General features: G+C 42.1%; 2 protein-coding genes and 1 long non-coding RNA gene across 4 annotated transcripts in view; 1 reads left to right on the top strand and 2 right to left on the bottom strand.

Annotated features, from left to right (window-relative positions):
* Ubx (ultrabithorax) overlaps positions 1 to 19,754 on the bottom strand; it is a 468,862-nt gene that overhangs the window by 145,798 nt on the left and 303,310 nt on the right. The gene's annotated exons all lie outside the window — the stretch shown is intronic.
* Antp (homeotic protein antennapedia) overlaps positions 1 to 19,754 on the bottom strand; it is a 327,690-nt gene that overhangs the window by 43,593 nt on the left and 264,343 nt on the right. The gene's annotated exons all lie outside the window — the stretch shown is intronic.
* LOC139996838 (uncharacterized) overlaps positions 1 to 19,754 on the top strand; it is a 396,216-nt gene that overhangs the window by 311,418 nt on the left and 65,044 nt on the right. The gene's annotated exons all lie outside the window — the stretch shown is intronic.

Here is a 19,754-nt window from a genome sequence, read left to right as displayed (position 1 = left end):
AATGCAGACTGAGGAGAATAGGAAGATTTGGAGGAAAATGATAATGAGGAAAAGAAATAAGATGAAGAAAAATAAGAAAAGTAAGAGCTACATCTAAGATGAGATTGCTTCTGTTGCTGGACATCTTGCAAGGGTTGTTGTATATAATGTAAAATACCGTATAAAAATAATGTATAATGTAATGTATAAAATAAAGATTGGTAGTTTTGGAATAAATGTAACGAGTAAGTGTGTTTGTACTTATGGCTTGTAGTATATATGCATACCTAATAGAGGGAATTATTTTATCGAATTACGTATGATCCATTTTGTTCTATTAAAATAAAGATCACAACGTTTCATCTTTATAAAGATAAAGACGTGTAAAAGAAAGACACTTTTCAGACAACCTAATATTTCTCTTGTTATAGGAACTGTTGAATCTTTTTAGAAATTTGTTAGAAAAAAAGACTTGCTTATTTGAAAGCTAGACGTTGCTGGAAAATATTAAACAACGCCTGAACTTGTTTAAACTGAACAAATCAATCGTTAAACAGGAACTAAACGTGTACATAGAGCCAGTATGCGCAAAGTTTGTGAATAAAATAAATGAAATAAATTTCTATCTGGATTCCACTGCTCTAAACGTATTTATAAAGCTATGACATTGGACATTAGCATTTGAGTGATCAGCTGACTGATTAATAACAATTATCGACATTTAATGATGCGTGAAATGAGCGTAAGACAGATAAGAAACTGATCGTAGCAAAAGCAAACAAAAGAACATTATTTGCATTTGAATGACATAAACGCGTGAACGATATTAAACACGAGAACCTACAAAATCTCTCGTGAAATCTGCCTACAGTAAACGTAAAACTCCATTTTAATTCTCAGTTATCACACGCAACGAAATTCCTTTTATTCTTAACTACTAAATATCAAAGTGTAATTATTTAACTTACAACAGCAAGAAACAACACGAAGCTAAAGAAAATAATTGATCGTACTTTTCTAAAAGATTGTTTAAACTAGAAAACGTATTTAATAGAAGCTTTCATATTAACAATCTTTAATTTATCCGACCATTCAAAGCCCCCGCTTCACGCTCGTCCCTCATCTCACGTTGTAAGCTTCTCTAAGCTAGTAGACACCCCCACCCCGACCCAGTGGCCACGAATCTACTAAATCAGAAGTGCAGCGAAGCGTCTTCACCCTTGGATCACCCTCGGATTCGGGTTTTGCTCAAGTTGCCGACCGAATACAAGGCAAAGTTCAAAGTCTGGTCGACGGTGTCTACAAAGTGGCAACTCGCAAAAGGTCAACGGGTTCTTAGGTCGCGCTGTCGTCGTCTGGCTGCGTCTTACCTCTGCGATTACTTAAATCTCTTTCTGATTTTCTTAAACTGCCGCCAAAACAAAGTTTCTTCGAGAAAAAGAACATATTAATTGGAAGAAAAATTGGAATAATCTTTGAATTTACTTTCAGCGTTGGAAACATGGAAAGAAATATGAAATATTGTAATAAATGGATCAAGTGGAGGATGACAAAAGGCTGTTTGATAATATTTTCTCGTAGACTACACGTATTTGAGAATGTATCGAAATTAGGGGGTTTGAAAGATAAAAGTCGTAGTAAATAAAGTTCATATTGTTATGAATATAATTAAGAGCATGCAACTTGGATAGGAAATTTCGTTGCTTAGTGTAAAAATCGCCCATCTAATTGGGACATTTTTATGTTGCACTTCTGAGGAAGCATCTTCCTGCGTATTACGTGCATTCTGTGCATCTTTGGGAATTTCCTAGGATGAAAAATTCCGCCGTCTACCGATAAGAAATTCTGTACTTGTGCTTTTCAATTACCGAAAACATCGTACGATGTGTAGCAAGAAAGCTGACACGGCGCGAGGCAACTGTCGCGTGTAATAGATTCGAGAGATGCGATCCGAACGGAATACGTTCGTGACGAAAACACAATGCATATGAAACGTTGGAGAAAGAGGCGCGCGTGCAAAGTGAGGTCGATTATTCGCGGGGACTGTTTGCACGCGGCGCTCGGTGCAATGGAATATTTGCTCGCGGCTCGAAACGTGTTCTTCGTCGGTGACAATGTTGCAGACCCGCATTCTTTCCTTCTGAACGAATCTACAATTAAAAGAAACCGCGTGGAGGAAAGGAATATTCTCCGGTTTTTTGCCGCCTCATCTACACTTGCGATTTCTCCGCGCTTTCGCAACCTGTTGCCGTCTCATCTACGCTTTTTTATCTCGAATTCATCATCGACGCAAAAACATCTCGCGTGACCACATTTTATCGTTCACCCTTCGTGCAACATTTAACGACCATTTGCGACGTTCTGCTGCGAACTTGAAATTTGATATTTCCTCGGCATCGTAACGATACGCGACAAAGTATACAACACGGACAGAAAATCGCGCAGCAGACCCCGTTAATCGCGTTGTAAACTCGTTTCTTAACACGCCGATTATCCTCGAGAGCTTTAATCCCGGTGACCCTCGTCAATCCGAAGGGTTCGAGCTTCATTAAATATTTATAGGGTCGCGATACCATATCGAAACGGTTCCTCCACCCCCTGTGTTACGATCAAACGAACCATTACAATCGTCCTTCGCGTTTTCACATTTCTTCCACTTCTCCTGCTGGCAACATTATCTCATAAAAAAAATCTCCTATGCATAATGATCTAATCGAGTACTTATGCAGACAACATTCGTGTTTTTTTCCACAATTTTCTCGTTCTCTCGCATCCGGTCGCGTGCTGCTCGTCAAGATTAAAAATAGCTCGGTCGGGTCGAAGATTATGCAACACGAGTTCTCTGTGTTATCTTCAGGTAATAAAGAGTAGCCTCGTCGTGTGTCCTGGCGAGTCGAACGAGTCCTCCGCATGGCCACGTGGCCGCCGAACGCCGGCCAACCGTCTGACCTGCATTTCTGATTTTAATCCGAGATAATGCGGGGGTGTCGCGCGTTCAACGGCACATTTGTCTTCCACCAGGTCCAACGGATACCAGAAACACTGCTTCTATCTCAACTGACGAAAGTTCCAAGGATAATAGTTTCTTTTAGTAACAGTGAAAGTTGTGCGATATTTTGCACGTATGTGCGATAGAGTAGAATGCGATAATCCACTTCAGACACTTCCATACGGATCTCTGTATATAGCGAAAGATGTTTTATAGGATCAAGACCACGAGGCAAGTTTCGTATGTAAATTAATTGTGCGTGAGATATTTCAATACTAGAAATACTAGTCTTTAATATATGCCAGAATGTGTCATTTATAAATGAATATATATTAGATTGTAATATGAATTTTAAGATAATTTCAGAACAAACGTATGCTAGCAGCTAACGAGTTAAATAAAAATTAGCAACTAGTCTGAGGCAGGTGTCTGATACTTTTAGCACGAATATCCTCCTCCCTTTCCTATTTTAACAAGTACCGATTAAATTAGTAATATTCACAAACGACTATTTAGACTACAGCCTCAACATATCCACGTTTCCATCATTTTTACATCATCAAAAAAAGGCCTTCGTCGATACGGATCGAACAAACAATAATTTTTTTTTATCATACCGGCATAATATCATCAAATGCACGTTCTACTGTGCGTCATGATGCGTCCTTGATGAAACTATTACAACGTATCTGCGACTGCTCGCAGGCAATTGTGCGTGATCTGCGATTTTCTTCGCGGTTACTATCGGTCGATAAACACGAAAATGACGAACCAGGCTTGGCTGGAATCGCCGCAGAACATAAACATACATGTATATACAAATAGAAGAGAAAAGAGGGAGAGAAAGAGGGTATGCGGCAATTAAGCGAGCAGGACAGGTCGAGACACGGCGTTATCGCGGTGCGTTGTCAACCGCGAAAACCGACGACGCGCTGTTGCAGCCGCAGACTGTGCAAACACGCCGCCAATTACGTACACACTGCCGTTTATCGATACGCAAAGACGTAACGGAGCCCAGCACGCTTTCTCCAAGCAAAGCGCGTGCCACTATTTCCACGAGAGCGGAACGATTCTAGCGCGTCGCGCTACTCGCCTCTTATTGCGATAATTAGCTTAAGAAATTAGTACGTGCAATTAGTACGAATGCATCTAATACATACAGACGTATACCGAAGTACATCGCTTGCTATCATTCATCGGTAATTGGGAGATTAAAACGATACTTGTATTTTTACAATATTGTAATACGAGTTTGAATAGAAACGAAATTCTCAAGAATTGTCGCAGTAAGTAGATAGTTAAATTGCCATGATATGATATTCAGTACCTTTTCGCGATACGACGAATTTCGTGTTTCGAAGGTGTCCGATGATTTGCGATCAACATTGTAGATGAAGTGCAGGCAAGCATTCGGCGCACTATTCAACGTACGTCGAAGGTTGACGATCGACGCTCATTTCTCCCGGCGGTGTTAGACATATGTAACTAAGCAGACTATAGTCGTATATGGCCATGTAAATTGGCGTTCGATCACCTTCGTTTAAGCGTTCGATTAGAAACTTTCGATCCACCGTGAGAATCCTCCAGATCGAAAATCCTTAATGGCAATTACACAGAACACGTTAAGGAAGTGAAATAATGGTTGAAATCGGCGGAAGAGAAGTCTTGCACACAGAGTAAGGAAGTTTTTCACGATTTCGCACTGCAACATTCGGCATTCACAGCGAGCAATTTGCACGCGCGTTCAACCGACGTGAGTCGTGCGGCGCGACTCTTCGGCTCACTGACAGACACGTGGGAGCTCGGGAACGTCACGTTCGGGATCACGTGTCCGACGCTCACCGGGGCACGAACGATTCGCGAGTACAGCCACGATGACGCTCATGATCACGTTGATCTCCGGCGAACTGTCATCGACACGAGCGCGAGAAGGAACACGAGCGACGCAGCTACCACACGACTCCCCGTCCGCGTCAGAGCTTCTGACTCGGCAGAAGTACAGACAGAAACGAAACTACGCAATGTGACGGCTAACGCACGCACACCAACGACCGACGCGCGGCCAGACCAACGAAGAAAGACAAACAGAGACGGAAAGAAACGGGACACTGTTGGCAGACGCGACGACGTTGTGTGAGTGCGTACACGCGCACGTGTGCCGACGAAGACGAGTCGAACGCGAGTCGAAAGAAAAAAAGGGACGCGTTGTTACACACGTAGACGCGCGTAGTAGACATTTGTGTGTGTCGCTCGTACGCGTGTGCGTGAATGGTGAATGTGTGCAGAGAAGCGTATCCTCCTGTCGAGCGTGGAACGGACGAGAGCGTCGAGCTGTCAGCGCACCCCACCCCGAATCCCCCCCCGAAACCAACCCCTCCTACCGTGACGGACCCCCACCCTGAATCCCTGCTTCGCTTTCCCTCGTCCACGCTTCCCTCTCTACCCGCCGCTTCGCTCTCTTTCTCTCGCCCTTTTTCCACGCCGCCCCGTGCAACCCTGTGTGTCGCTGCGCGCTAAGCCACGTCGAAGAAAAGCCAATGAAACGGGGGGAAAAAACGCGCATCGCTCGAGAACCAAGGTTCGACGAATGGTGAAATTTTGCTGGCCTTGAAACCTGAAATCTCATTACGTATTTTATATTACCGTTCTAAGTGATATTGGTTTTTCAGGATTTCGCAATTCATCGAAGGACAGAATCTCTGTAGATGCAACGTTCTTTAGGTTCATCATAGTCGCATGCAGACAGTTGCAATGAATTTATTGCTTTCCGAGCCACTGGAATTAAGTAGTAAAGCCAAGCTACGTGCGATTTCATTTACGATTGTCAACGGCGATCACACTATCCGGTCAAGTTAATTTCCATACATTTAAACCGCGCCGCCTCTATATCTCTGTATTATTCGTCGGTGGCGCATCAACGCCTCTGGAAATCTTCATAATGCTATACAGTCGGCAGAGGTTTAAATACTATTCACGAAACATCCTACCCTACCTCCTCTTTCTCCCAACAAATTTCAAATGTCACCGCCGCTCGTTCCAGCGGGCAACGAGCGACGCGGAACGGCAGACAGGAACGAGAAGAGGAAAAAAGAAAAAAAAAAGAGGGAACGCGGTCACAGAACAGAAGAATATAACGCAGACCGGCGGAAAAGCGCGGTCCCTTCGCGTCCATCGCGACGTAGATGGATCATAATTCTCGCTTATACCTGCGGAACAACCGCGGCGTCTCCGGCGCCCTTTTTGCCTTTCGATTTCGACTTCGTCCGTATACTGCCCCCCTCGGCCACGTCGATGCGTGACCAGAGACTAGTCCGTAATCATGATAAAATGTCAGCTTGGTGACGAGGAGTCGAGCAACGACCAACGCGTTCCCGTAATTGTCCGAAAGTTGTAAATCACCGGTGGAAACGGGAAATTTGTGGCGCGCCAAGATTCGCGCGTTTCACTTTTCAAGGGGCCAGCAGGCACGAAAGAACGAGCCGACGTACTGGACATTTTTTCACGAAAAACGTGGAACAAAAACAACAGCGACGCTGTTGAGGTATTGAGGCAGCAGCGAATGGGTTGACTGGAAGGTAACTTTGAAGCTTTCGCTGCTATCAGTTCTGAAACGGGAATTTGCCTATAAATGGCCCTAGCTGATAATGTAGTTATCATTAAACTGCGTCATTGATGCCAAAAGTCTTTTTCCACTCGGAACAATACAAGTTTCATACAACGGCATAGTTTGCAATAGCGTTGAACATGTGGAATTTTGTGCCTGGAAACTACCATTTGCGGACAGCATTGATCTTCCGTTACCATTTGAAGGAAACTGCCGCAGAATCGCATCGAATGCTCGTCGAAGCTTACGGCGAGCATGCTCTTGGTAAATCACAGTGCTTTGAGTGGTTTAAAAAATTCAGAAGTGGCAATTTTGACGCGAGGAACGGAGAACGTGGAAGGCCACCGAAAAAGTTTCAAGACAGAGAATTGCAAGCATCGTTGGACGAGGATGACGCTGAAACGCAACAACAACTCGCTGATCGATTAAACGTGACGCGAGAAGCCGTCTCCGTACGTTCGAAAGCCACGGGAAAGATGCAGAAGGTGGGAAAATGGGTTCCACATGAACGAAAGAAAGACAGCAGGAAAACCGAAAAACCACTTGCGAAATGCTGCTCGCCAGATACAAAAGAAAGTCGTTTCTTCGTCGAATTGTGACTGGCGATGAGAAGTGGATATATTTTGAGAATCCTAAGCTCCGGGCGAACCACCGACGTCGACTACGAGACCAAATCGCTATGGACGGAAGACAACGCTCTGTGTTTGGTGGGATCAGAAGAAATATGATCCATTACGAGCTGTTAAAACCTGGCGAAACCGTTAATACTGAGCGCTACCGACGACAAACGATCGATTTGAATGAAGCTTTGCGTGAAAAACGACCAGAATATCAAAAAAGGCAACGCAAAGTAATTTTGCTTCGTGATAATCACCATCGCGTACAGCAAAACCGGCCAAGGAAACGATCGAAGCGTTCAGTTGGGAAATACTTTCGCACGCGGCTTAACCAGACTTTGCTCCGTCCGATTACTATTTATTTGTATCGATGGGACACGCACTTTCTGACCAGCACTTCCACTTCATACGAAAATGTACGAAAATGGCTCGATGACTGGTTTGCCTCGAAAGAGCGACAGTTTTCTTGGCGTGGCGTCCAGCAATTGCCAGACCAGCTGGGAAAAATGTATAGCCAGCGATGGGCAATACTTCGAATAAAATATTTTTAATCATCTTCGTACAATAAACGTGTATTTTCTATACAAAATTTCCGGTTTCATATTTACACACCTGGTACAAAATACCAATAGTATCGTTGCTTGCTTTTTATTGCTGCCACAGCGACAAGATCGAGGCATTGAAAAGCTACACTCCATCGACTTCATATTCTCAATTTCTGAATTTTAATAGCACGTTACACTGTTGGGTTACCTTTTTCTTTTCTACCAGACGCGGGTAAATTCCCGTTACGATTAGACGATCCACGCCGCGAACTGATCGGTCCCCTATTTCGATTAGGATAACGGAGGCAGTTTAGCGAGTAGAATGCTTGATTAACAGTTCAAGGATGGTATATATTTCCAGCAACATTGTAGAGAAGATACGCTGGTGCGCAGATACAAGCGAAGCAGGTGACCGATCTAAGAGTCGACCGTTCTAAAGATGACGGACCAGTCTAGAGATGTTGAGTGGCCTAAAGTCGATGTAGAAGGTCACCGAACAGAGCGACCTCAATTTGAATTCCGTGGCTCGTTTACCCTCCCTGCTACGCAATACCGTGCGAATTACAGAATCCAGAAAGTTCCAACTAAAATAAATCATTCTCCGATTTCGTCCCTAAACAGTGTGGACACTCCGACACAAAGAATTGGCAAATTGTAAATCCCATCCCTTCGCGAGTTAATACCAGAAGAAAATACCATGCTCGTGGTTGGACGTGGGCCCATTTCCTGTTCCATTTTCCCCGGCTTCCTGTTCGCCCCACCATCGAACCGTGTCCAAGGCCCACCCCATCGTCACGGTTAGAAAATGTCAGTCGCCACGGTCGAGGGGTTGGATTCGCGAGTCAGCTCGAAGGATAGCCATCGTCTGTGTCTTCGTGTATGTTAGCGTGGATCGAAGGAGCTTGTCTCGAGGGACGATTGAACGGTCCGCCATTGGCGGAACAACCGGAGGCTGACCTTTGGGGAGGCGAGAACCGAAGGGTCCTGATTACCCACCAAACGGATCCCTTTGTCCTTGCGGCCAAAGGGGTCGTAGATCGTCTTTGTCGGGAAATTTGCCGCGTGTATGGAATGGATCCTGCAAACATCGTGTGTTCGCGCTCCCGCTGTTCATTTCCTCCAGGACGTTACTATTGAAAACGAGAAATTGACGAAGAAAACGACACCCACGGCTTTATTGGTCGCGACGCCGTCATTTATCTTCCTCTTATCGCTCATTCCCAACAACTATGCTACTTTGTACTAATAAAGACCTGGATGTATTAGATTGTCGGAAAAGCGTCTTTCTTTCGCAGACAACGATGATCTTTATCTCGATGGAACAAGATGCATCGAAATTCGATAAAATAATACGAATAATTGTGCAATTATTTTCTTATAGAACGAAAAATACCTAATAAGTATCGAGGGAGAGTGTTAGAATTTAATCTTAAACTTAGGATTAATAATCTGTGGAAGACACAATGTTTATGCTAAAATAATATTCGGTGATATTTATTGAACAGAACTACAGAACCAAATGTGTAAATAGGATAATTAACAAAGTATGGAGATTGTTGACAGTTGGCCAGTTACTCTCAGACTGGACGTAGGTAGTGACCCATGATCCCTTAAATATTTTGAACCCCCCTCTCCCCATACAGTAACGAGTATGACCCGTGTAAGAGCATTTGTGCCTATGCGTGTAATATCGTTGTGTTCCAACAGAGGCAAACAAGAAAATTAAAGCCTATTGCTAGGTATAGTTAACGCTAGGTATAGTTAACGCTAGGACTTAACGCGAAGCTATTTCTACCACAACTAGAAGCTAGAACTAATGATAGAATATTTTTATATTTATTAATTTATTACTTTCTTGCGGAAGCAATTCCATGTTATGATGTACATTTTTGGTATCATCGCTAAAGGATGTAGGACTGTAGAACAAGTCGTTTGGACTGGTGTCTTATTTCTAGTGTTAAGCTCCTCTAGTGTTTCTCCTCCTGTTTGATGAAATCGAGCCCTGTTCATGGAATTCGTTTGCTTCGATCTGCTGTATGGGATGTTCAAGTCAACGAATGCGTAGATAGAAATACACATATACAATAGAGAGATACACAGATACAATAAACGATGGATCTCCGTTGATATCGATCGACTAAATAAACAGCAAGTCAGGCATTTCTAAAACCCGATAACGAAGAATCCTACTATTCCGAAATCATACTTGAGAAGGATAATTCTAAGCAGATATGAATAACCCATAGATCAAGAGGACCAGTTATCGTGCAACAATGTTGTAACATATGAGTTGTATGAGCTTCCCAATGGGCTCAGACGAATGAAGTTGTTACTAGCTGTTGGATCTTAATGTTGCAGGGAATATTCCAATGTTGCAAATAATTTAAGCGCTGACTTATTTTTTAAGCACCCAACGATGCAACTTTTGCAAGGACTCGAGCTACGTATTTGCAAGCGTGGACGAATCAGAGAAGACGAATTTCCAAGGAAAATGGAGTCGGTGTTCTCACTGCGGTCAGCGGAGTGATGACTCTATCCAATCGACCGGGCCGATTTCTCATCCGTATTCATCCTGTAGCCGTGGGCAGAGCCGCGGCCCAGACCAGGGAAGAAAGAAACGAGCCCGTGGTCGGGGGCAGAGAAGCGCCTATGATTTATGGCCGCCATTACGGTCCTGATAATTATATGCTGCCCTATGGCCGCCCCCTCGTGCACGTCGCACGAAAGGAACGAGAGAGGATCGGTAGATGATATCCTGCCTGCTGACCGGCAATACACAACGACCGTGGCTGTTGCTCCAACTTACGAAACAACCGAACGAACGAACGAAAGCCGTTCCTTCTGATTGCTTCGATCGTTTTGATACGCTTTGATATTCCGGGAGGGCAAGTATGGGTTTCAACCCTCGGTTCCCAACTCGGCCAAATTGCCACGGAAGGAGAAAAATTACGTGGCTCGAATTACGCCGTGATGCCTACCATCTGGTGACGATTACCGATCCTCCGCGCCATGACGCTTGCTACCGATCATTATGGATTCGTTTCCTTGTCTTTACGGCCACGAACAATCGCTGCTAGTTCTTGGCCAAGAAATTCTTAGTTCGATACTAGCGTAGAGGATGGTTGCTTGCACTTGTTAAATTAAAATTAAAAGAATTCTACTGGCGCATTGGCAGACGTTGCAACTTAGACGTGCACAGTAAAACAGCGCTATATAAAACTGTATTAAAACCTGTTCGGACCTATGCGACCCAACTATGGGGAACGCGAGTAATTGCAAGTTGGAAATTCTTCGATGATTCTGATCAAAAATCTTAAGATAGTTACAGTTGGAGAAGAAATATCCAAATTGAGTGATAGACGTAACACAAGAATTAACAACCAGCAAAACAAAAAGACATTACCCTGCAGACTTAAACATTAGATTCAGCTAGAAGCAAACACATGTAGAGGTTTATGTGTGGAGGATGGTTGCTTGCGCTTGCTAAATTAAAATTAAAAGAATTCTACTGGCGCATTGGCAGACGTTGCAACTTAGGCGTGCAGAGTAAAACAGCGCTGTATAAAACTGTATTAAAACCTGTTCGGACCTATGCGACCCAACTATGGGGAACGCGAGTAATTGCAACTTGGAAATTCTTCGATGATTCTGATCAAAAATCTTAAGATAGCTACAGTTGGAGAAGAAATATCCAAATTGAGGGATAGACGTAACACAAGAATTAACAACCAGCGAAACAAAGAGACATTACCCTGCAGACTTAAACATTAGATTCGGCTAGAAGCAAACACATGTAGAGGTTTATGTGTGGAGGATGGTTGGTCGTTGAGGTTTAATGGACGAGATTGCTCGTTGTTCAAACCGTCGAATATATTTTAAATGATAAATTAGTGTAAAGATAGTGTTCGCAAAGACGCTCGTACTAACGGATTCGCTAAGACAGTGTATAAGTCGTAAAATATGATCGCTAATGACTCGTTAATTAGGTCGCTGATAATTCGTTGATAACTGGTTGATAACCGATCGACAACTGACTGTAACTCATTTCCTCGCGATCGCGTCCACGTTTTTATACTAACCGTTTTATACCGCGTTTTTATATTAAACTTAGCAGAATCACGCTGGGCGACGAACGTGTTCAATTAATTCTAAAGAAACCTTTTATAAACTGCCAGGAAGCTAAAAAGGAAATATGTGGGAACAGTTTCGACACGTCGATAGACGAAAACAATTTTCAGAGATAGCGAGAGAAGAAAGGTAGGCAATGGAGAAAACCAGACTCTTGACCCTCGGAAGACAAAGTATTCCTACGACCGCGAAAATCCCTACTCTCAGCTGTCGGACAATGGTGGTCGTAAATATCGTGTGCAAAGAGGCTGGTAGTTTCTTTACTACTCCCCGAGGACCACTTATTACGTGGATTCCCAGGGCAGAATACAATCATCTAAGTATCTCTCAACGACCATGATCGAATCAAATTCACTGAACTAATGACAGAGTGTCGCGTGCATCGAAGAAAACGGCGGCAAGCTCGACTCATTGCGAAAGATTACAAAGACGGTTTCACCGATCTCGATGATCTCGTGCACGGGCCTTCCACGTCGAAAGTATTCTTCCTTGAAAAATAAAACTTCTACCGGACTTCGCCAGCTGCTGTATTTTGAAACACCCAAATTATATTCGCTACACCTTTGAAAGTAAGGGTTGCTCGCTACTGTTAACGATTTCTTAGCGGCATAGTGAATATTATTGCTTCGAAAATTGTACGTCTTTTAGTCCTTCTATTAGGTTGTCCGAGATGTTTCTTTCGTTTTCCGAGGAAATAATAGACGCGCAATGTTTTTTCTTTTATATTAATTTATCGAATTATGCAGGAACATAGTAATAGAAATGGGACACACGTAATTCGATAAAATAATACAAAACAGAAATTGTTCGTCTGTTATCACCTTATGAAACGAAAGAAACTTTTCGGACAACCTGATGTATATGAATAAGTGAATAGCCAGTTTCAAATATACAAAATGAAAAATGAACTTGTATTGTTCCAGTTACGTATAGCAGTATAATTATCTTGCAACATGTGCTTACAACGAATATTCCTAATGAGTGAAACTGTTGCAACACTTTAACGAACATATGTGTGACGTACGTGTGACGTACGAAAGAAACATGTAGCACGTACAATATACACATCAAAGATTTTTGTGATAAATATCGAAGTACTTTCGTCATTGCATGTATCAGGTTGTCCGAAAAGTATCTTTCCCTCGCAAACGTGTTTTTCGCAACAGTGCACCTTCGTACAAACGTGAAATCACAAATAATAGACGCGCAATGTTTTTTCTTTTAAGTAATCTTTTTAGTAATAGAAATAGAACGAAATGCATCGTACCTGATTCAATAAAATAATACAAAACAGAAATTGTTCGTCTGTTATCGCTTTATGAAACGAAAGAAACTTTTCGGACAACCTAATGTGTATGAGTAAGCGAATAACCAGTTTCAAATGTACTTGTATTATTCCAGTTACATGTAGCAGTATAATTATATTGCAACATGTGCTAACAACGAATATTCCTGAATGAGTGAAACTGTTGCAACACTTTAACGAACATATGTGTGACGTACGTAAGAAACATGTAGCACGTACAATATACACATGAAAGATTTTTGTGATAAATATCGAAGTACTTTCGTCATTGCATGTATCAGGTTGTCCGAGAAGTATCTTTCCCTCGCAAACGTGTTTTTCGCAACAGTGCACCTTCGTACAAACGTGAAATCACAAATAATAGACGCGCAATGTTTTTTCTTTTAAGTAATCTTTTTAGTAATAGAAATAGAACGAAATGCATCGTACCTGATTCAATAAAATAATACAAAACAGAAATTGTTCGTCTGTTATCGCCTTATGAAACGAAAGAAACTTTTCGGACAACCTAATGTGTATGAGTAAGCGAATAACCAGTTTCAAATGTACTTGTATTATTCCAGTTACATGTAGCAGTATAATTATATTGCAACATGTGCTAACAACGAATATTCCTAAATGAGTGAAACTGTTGCAACACTTTAACGAATATATGTGTGACGTACGTGTGACGTACGAAAGAAACATGTAGCACGTACAATATACACATCAAAGATTTTTGTGATAAATATCGAAGTACTTTCGTCATTGCATGTATTAGGTTGTCCGAGAAGTTTCTTTCGTTCTATAAGGAAACAACAGACGCACAATGTTTTTTCTTTTATATTAATTTATTAAATTATGCACGAACGTAATAATAGAAATAGAACAAAATAATATAATGTAGAAGAGAAATTGTTGCTCGTCTATTGTACTCTAAGTGTGCAAGGAATACTTTGATTCTGCATGATTTATTTATAACTACATTAAGAAATTAATTATTTTGCTATAAAATAACAACGAAGGAGTTTCCTTATTTATTTTTTTTCTATCAGTTTCTAGTAGTTTGTTTTATATTGGTTTATTGAATTATTCAGAAATAGTATAATAGAAATGGATCACACCTAATTGAATAAAATAATATAAAACAGAAATTGTTGTTTATTATCACCTTATGGAACGAAAGAAACTTTTCGGACAACCTAAACATTCTTTGAATCAACGAGTTTTAACTTTAACTCTTTCCAACGAGTTGAAACTTCTGTTACTAGAAAATAAAATAAAGAATCGTTAATAATATACATGATTTGTCGCCTAAATATTATAGTAAGCTTCTTCTGAAAACATTAGAAGCCTTCCTTCGATTGAAACGAAAGCAAAATTGATCCCAGCAGGTTTAAGCTCGAACAATTCAAGCACTGTCCATCTACTTTTGAACTCGTTCGAACAATGATAAACTATGACACGTATCTTACGAAGTAAGAGATTGCAAGCTCGTTGGCAATAAATTAAAAAAAAAGGGGGGGGGGAGAAACATAAAACGTGATTGTCCGTCGAATATAGCGCCAGTAGACGAAGGACGATTACGCAATAAGATACTCGTTACGCTCGTTGCGACCAGTGAAATATTTTACAGGGACGCGTGAACAGACGAAACAAACATGCCACGGCTGGCTATAAATTACAAGCGCTCTAGAAAAAGATGGAGAGAAATAAAGGCCCATGGTGATTTGCGTTCTCGTGACAGAATTAAGACCGCCAGCATCGTCTGCCTGTGTTCTGGTATTGAGACGTCGCGCGCACGATAACGTGCCGTTGCGTCACGCTTTTTCGCTTTTACAATAACAAATCGACAGCCCATTGTACATCGAAACATCGACGATGCATCGTCGTACGCGTACGTACGCGTAAATGTGAACCGCGCGAGCATCGTGATTTGCATAACCAAGCAGACAGACGAGCAGGGGGCCGCCACTGCACACAGAAGCATCGCGTGAAACGTAGCCGGCTACACGTGTAAGCTCTGCAGCGTGGTAAACACGATGTGTACAAGGAATGGCGGAGGATTCATGAGAAACGACCGGGTGGATACCTGTGCTTCTCGCTACGAGCCACGTGGTATTGTTTTGTCCTTATTTCGCCGATGAAGCTTTTAGTCCTTTTCTTTTCTTTTTATTTATGAAACCTTACGATCGTGTTTGGATTTTAATTTCAATTTTAATTCGAATTTCTGCTTAACACGTTGACTGCCACGATATCCGTATTCGGGTGTCAGCAAAGTCTCTGGTCAGGCCGCGTGACCCATATTCGGGTGTCGCTTGTTCGACTACTCGCGAAGGGTCGTCATAGGTATTTGAGAAGATATTCCGTAATAACAAAACTGTTGAATTGTTATAAATGTAATACGAAAATGGTTTGTTAAACAAATTACTTAGAACGTAGGACTTTAAAGCATTCTATACATAGCTGAGGTCTGTCGGGACAATTTGGACAATAAGTTGTAGTTTTCTTTAAATTTTTCGTGTCTTTGTTCGGTCCATTCGACGTCTTTTATTCGCATAACATATTTCATTCGTACGCGCGTCTAACGCTTCTTCCGGAATCATTTCTCCGAACGGCGATATTACGCCGACTCCTTCAAAGACGAGGATTTTCTGTATTCTCAGGCAACCCTAATAATTTTGCAGCTAGTAACTCTCTAAATATTTTAATATTTATATCCTTCCTTGTTACGATTTTGTAAACCGTCGAAGCGTTTGCAACAGAAATTCGCAGAAGGGGTTGGACGCCAAGTTTTCTGTACCGTTTGATTCCTTTTCTAATTTTGGTGGCATAAGAAACCATTTGGTCGGAATAACCTGTACCACGCTTTCCTTCGTTATTTTCAACAACAGCTAGTGGTTTGAATATCGCGAACAAACGAAACGAGAGATCGTTCCCGAGACCGCCACTCGAGCGACTCGCGTTACTAAAATGTCGATGGGAGTACCTAGCAGAGAACGCTTGGTGGCCTGATGGAGATTTTCTTGAAAACACGCGTGGCAGTCAACGTGTTAATGGATTATTGGATTATCGAATTGGTGGATTATTAATGGCGATCGCAGAGGATCAATAAGCCATAAATTTCTCGGTTACTACCGAATCGGTCTACTGGAAACATCTGATGCTATCTGAAAGCTAAGATACGTAAAGTTGTCATTGTTTCTTACAAGACGAAAAGATCTTACAAATTGCAAAAACGAACGACAAACTCCAAGACGGTGGAAACAAGCAATTCTAACTTTCTTGAGTATAACTTAATTAATTAATGAAACGCGTCAACGGGAGTCGTAAATTCCCGTTACGATTGCAACAATCGACACCGTGAACAGGTAGATTCCCTCATTTCTTGTAGGATAATAGGGATATTTGTTTTGGAATAAAACTGTAATCAACAGTTTTATAATATGTATATTTTCAACAATTTATTACACTTAATATTGCGCCGTATCGGAAGATATATTTGGTATAAACAATTGATAGTGATGGACTTGTTAGTTAGATTAAATTAATGTCGCGCAAACTGTAGTGAGGATTAAGTTTGCAGCAACAGTAGATGACTATGTCCAGATTGAAAGAACAATAGATTTGACTGATCTAAGTGTGCAATAATAGTAGATGATTGCGATGAGATTGAAAGTACAGTAGTTAACTGCTCTAAGACCGTTGACTTGACTACACGAAGACTGGAAGAACAGTAGATGACTGATCTAAGGATAAGACCGTTGACTTGACTACACGAAGACTGGAAGAACAGTAGATGACTGGTCTAAGGATAAGACCGTTAACTTGACTGCAATGAGATTGGAAAAACAGTAGTTGACTGCTCTAAAGATAAGACCGTTGACTTGACTACATAAAGATTGGAAGAAATTAACTGCTCTAAGGCTAAGACCGTTGACTTGACTACACGAAGATTGGAAGAATAGTAGTTGACTTGACTACACGAAGATTGGAAGAACAGTAGTTGACTTGACTACAAGAAGATTGGAAGAACAGTAGTTGACTTGACTACACGAAGATTGGAAGAACAGTAGTTGACTTGACTACAAGAATATTGGAAGAACAGTAGTTGACTGCTCTAAGAATAAGACCGTTGACTTGACTACAGAAAGATTGGAAGAAATTGACTGCTCTAAGGCTAAGACTGTTGACTTGACTACACGAAGGTTGGAAGAACAGTAGTTGACTGCTCTAAAAATAAGACTGTTGACTTGACTATACGAAGATTGGAAGAACAGTAGTTGACTTGACTACAAGAAGATAGGAAGAACAGTAGTTGACTACTCTAAGAATAAGACCGTTGACTTGACTACACGAAGTTTGGAAGAACAGTAGTTGACTGCTCTAAGAATAAGACCGTTGACTTGACTACACGAAGTTTGGAAGAACAGTAGTTGACTGCTCTAAGAATAAGACCGTTGACTTGACTACATAAAGATTGGAAGAAATTGACTGCTGTAAGGCTAAAACCGTTGACTTGACTACACGAAGATTGGAAGAACAGTAGTTGACTTGACTACACGAAGACTGAAAGAACAGTGAAGACCCGTCTCGTACTATTACGGAGGGAAGCTCGGCGTGGGTGTGCGCCTTTGAACTAAGAACGCGGATTCGTCGTTCACACTTTTCGTAGAAAAGTGAGGATAACGATCCGCGGTGTCCATTGATTATAGCCAACGTTAATAAGTAAAAATACGAGGAGAAAGTCCCCTGCAGATGTGACTCACGGGTGTCCTTGTTCATGGGAAAAACCTGCTATTTCGCTAGACGAACGTCCGCTTTCTCCGTAATTGTAAGAGCGTGCAATAAACCTAAGGACAGTTTTAAGGACCATCCATAAACCGAAGATACTTACACGAATAGAGATTAAGCCAAAAAGATTCGGTTTATGGTGGTTCCTTGGGTTTACTGCGGGTTAGTGTGTAGGCCTTGGCGGGCAGACCAACGAGGGACGTGGCACGGACCATCTGACGCGACGTAACACCTCAATTAAGTTTAATATCTCTTAATTGTAATTCTTCCATCAAAACCAATCATCGTGCAGAATATCGTGCAAAAAAGCTCTCTAATCATCGTTGGCTCCAGAAGTCTCGGTGACCTCTATATCCATCGATAGAAGAAAAGAGAACGAGGAAAAAGAGGGAGAGCCAGCGTCGGCCTTGACAATCGAGCGAAGAACAGCGTCGGTTATTGTTCACCGCGATGCAATTAGCGCGGCATAAATCACGCGAATAACGAGGCGCGGCGCCCCGAAGGCGTCGCACGATGTCGCGAGTGGTAGCGAAAAAGGACGAAAAGGACAGAGGGCAGAAGAACAGACGACGTGGACGTACGGGGGCGGTTGGCGTTCCGTTCGCCAACTGCGCGACGTTCCTTGCGATGAACTTCCAACACGAAGGACGACTCTCTCTCTCTCTTTCTTTCTTATTCTTCCTGCGTCTCTGTCTTTACTCGTCTACTCACCGTGTTCTTCCTCACTGTCTAACAGTTGCCATCGCGAACAGCAACGGTGTTGCCAGAAAGCCCACGCGCCGTCCATCTCGCCGAAAATAACTCGAATTTAAGAAGCTCGCGTTCGAAAACAATAAGGGGCGGGTTCTCCGATTGCGTAACGATATATCGTTTTTTCGACGAATTAGCGCGCACCTTCCGCGTTCCGCGAAGAAGAGATAGATCGAGTTAGCACGTTGTTGATTGTCGGCTCGAGAGCTTGACAAACGTTGCTTTGAAATTGATGGGATTGTCGGAGAAACAGGCTGTGGCTGCTTTGCGAATGATGTAGGTACATTATACTTGTAATAATTTAGCGGTAAATTATATAGAAGAAATAACGAAGATACGCGTGCTGAGAATTTCCCTTTCAAATTAACGCGATTGAATTATTAGACGAATAGGGTGGTTGACGAATGACCTTGGTAATTCAAGTAATTCCATAATAATAAATTACCTAAGGGATATAACAGAGCTTATCGCGAATTTCGAAGAAATGGAGAATATTAAGGCAGGTTATATGCATACACGCAGATCGGACAATAGAAATCGCGGAGTTACGAGTATCCTATCGGTTTTCCCCCCTTTTTCCCTCGGAGAAATGAAAAAGCCACGTAGATGCCACTCGGTCAATAGATATCGACGCGTCCCGTTAACCTATTAAAGACACATTTCGAACGCGGATAACGTGCCCTCGCCCCATTGTTCCCCGGTCGCCTATTTATCGCCTCCCATTGGCTCGGGGCGCGGCGAAATCGCGGCTGAATTTATGCGCGTTTAAAAAGCGGTTAGAAACCACGGCCACTAAAATAGGGCAGAAAAACGCGTTAAACTCTATATAATTTGGTAGATAATCTGTCGGTGAATTATCGAACATGTGGCCTGTTGGTTTACCATCCACTAGCGTTTCACTTCCATCGAATTTCGTTACTTTGGTCTTGGTCTGTCCATGTCGTTGATTTATCGCGATGGAAAGTAGTAGAAACAACAAGGGGGATGTATATTTGAGACCGCGTTGCATGGTTCGTTCCCGAAATAAAAATGTTTCGGTAGAACTGACGTTAGAACCTTTCGA

Source organism: Bombus fervidus, chromosome 19, assembly GCF_041682495.2.
Source record: "Bombus fervidus isolate BK054 chromosome 19, iyBomFerv1, whole genome shotgun sequence".
In the NCBI taxonomy this organism is placed as follows: Eukaryota; Metazoa; Arthropoda; class Insecta; order Hymenoptera; family Apidae; genus Bombus; species Bombus fervidus.
Note: the sequence above shows the minus strand (reverse complement) of the source record. Positions and strands in the feature narration are given on the sequence as shown.